The sequence below is a fragment of the Rattus rattus genome, chromosome 1, assembly GCF_011064425.1.
Source record: "Rattus rattus isolate New Zealand chromosome 1, Rrattus_CSIRO_v1, whole genome shotgun sequence".
NCBI lineage: Eukaryota > Metazoa > Chordata > Mammalia > Rodentia > Muridae > Rattus > Rattus rattus.
In genome coordinates, this window is record NC_046154.1 from 109361986 (window position 1) to 109364096 (window position 2111).

Consider the following 2111-nt stretch of genomic DNA (forward strand, 5'->3'; position numbering starts at 1 on the left):
TACCATAGAAGCTTCTTAAAATATGTAGACACATGAAGGAATCTTAAATGGAGTTACCATACAACAGGGGGAGCAAGGTCCACTAGACAGCTAATGCTAGCAAGTTAAAGTCACAGTTCGAGGAATGGGTCATGTCATTGGCCAAAGGGGCTCCATAGACCCCTCTAAGCGTCACATGCTGTTACCTATCCTATTGATTGCTCTCCACAACCCGATGGTAAGGCTTGATGGCTGACGATACCATGGAGCTGGTGCCTAACTGAAAGCTTCACCTCTGATGATTAATGTTCATGATAATAGAAGGTAGCATGAACACTGCTGGAAGAGGAAAACACTCATCAATGCCACCCAGACATGAAGCCAGTGACCTACAACAGTGACCTTTGTCAACTTAAGGGCCAGTTCGTGAGAGGAAACTCAAACCTGACACTGGTAAAGTAGCCAAAAATATGGAACTAGATAGGATATGGGCCTAGGGAGAAAGCGTACCACAATTATGTTGCTAAAGAAAATAACAGTAAAGTGACCCCTAAGAACACATAGCTAGAGCCATAGAGCAGAGCATCCCTTACCCTCCTCAGAGAAGCTTCCTCTTGCAGGAGAGCACGATTAACATAGACTCCGCCACCGGACAGCATGCAGGGAGTTAGAGGCTTTGGAACCTTCAGCCCAAATGGTGCATCTTTACCAAACCCTCTCCTCAGGCCTCTGGGATCTATGGGAAAAGGGAGACAGAGGTGGTTTCAAGGCTGCAAGGAAACAGTATCTCCCAGACACAACAGGGCTGATGCATACATTTCTGTTTAATTGTCAAGAGTGAAAAGCAGCCCGGAGGAAGTAAATTGCACAAAATGAAAAGAAATTTCCTCTTTCTAAACTAAAATATGCCTGCAAGTTAAAAGAGCATATAGTGATAATAAAATAAGAATAAAATATCTTCAGAAGAGAATAACTAACAGTTGGGAGGTGGGAGCTGAAGGATGACTCAGCAGTTGAGAGCACTTGCTGCTCAAACGTGAGGACTGAAGTTCAGATCCCAGCACCCATATGAAACCCAGGCGTGGTTGTCTACACACCTATCACCCCAGCCCTGGTGGGAAAGGAGAGAGGAGGGTCACTGGGGAATGCTGGCTGACAGCATGTTTGAAAAACACAATCTCTAGATCCATTGAGGTTAGACCTCCAAGAAAGAAAAGCTAAAAGAGAGAAAGAGGAATGTGTGAACACACACACACACACACACACACACACACACACACAGAGAGTGGGGAGAGGAATGGGGGGAGAGGGGAAAGAGTGAGGGGGAGAGAGGATAATAAAAGGCTCTTAAAATTAAAAGACTTTAAATCAGAACAAAACAAGGGCTGGGGAGATGAACCGTTGTTAAGATCAATAGCTACTCTCCCAAAAGACCTGGGTTCAATTCCCAGCACCTATATGGCTGCTCACAACCAGCTGTAACCCAAGTCCTAGGATATCTCACTCCCTCATCTGCCTCCAAAGGCACCAAGCACACGGTACACATACAGACATGCATATGAAATACCAGTAAACACAAAATTAAATAATTTTAAATTTAAAAAAACAGAATTAAGAATTTCTCCAAAGAATAAAGCAAATGGGCAAAGAAATGGGGTAGAAGGGGAAATATATTAAATTAGTAAGCATATAAAAATCAGAAGCATAAATGAGTTTCAAAAAGAGAGAAAAAAATAAAAGAAAAGCTTGCTGCCCCTTTTGAGGCATTGCAGGTGTGGCTGCTGTGTCACATGTGTGTCAGGAGGTGGCAGAGAGGAGAGAGGCTGTGTCTATACTCAATGCTCTGACCTGTGAACATCTGAATCATTAGTAGCCTAACATTTACTGGGAAAGTGAGCCTGAGACAACCTCGGAGCTACACAAGCCCAGATGGTCTCCCAGAGCAGAGAGGAATCTGAAGACTAGATTGCGGGCCAAAGGTGAGAGTGAGCCTGAGACAGCTGACCCTGGGGCTACTCCAGTGGGCACAGGTGAGGAGCGAGCCCAAGGAGACCACCAGATAGGCACTATGGAGTCTGGACAGGAAGTTAGCCCAAGATAACTACCAGTCCTGTGCTGTGCAGGCCTAGTTA

At 45.0% G+C, this 2111-nt stretch overlaps 1 non-coding gene across 1 annotated transcript; it reads left to right on the forward strand.

Annotated features, from left to right (window-relative positions):
* Nucleotides 1–1727: 1727 nt before the first annotated feature.
* LOC116890517 lies at nt 1728–1861 on the forward strand. Its single transcript, XR_004386699.1, has one exon. It is a non-coding gene; the product is annotated as a small nucleolar RNA SNORA17 (small nucleolar RNA).
* Nucleotides 1862–2111: the final 250 nt, after the last annotated feature.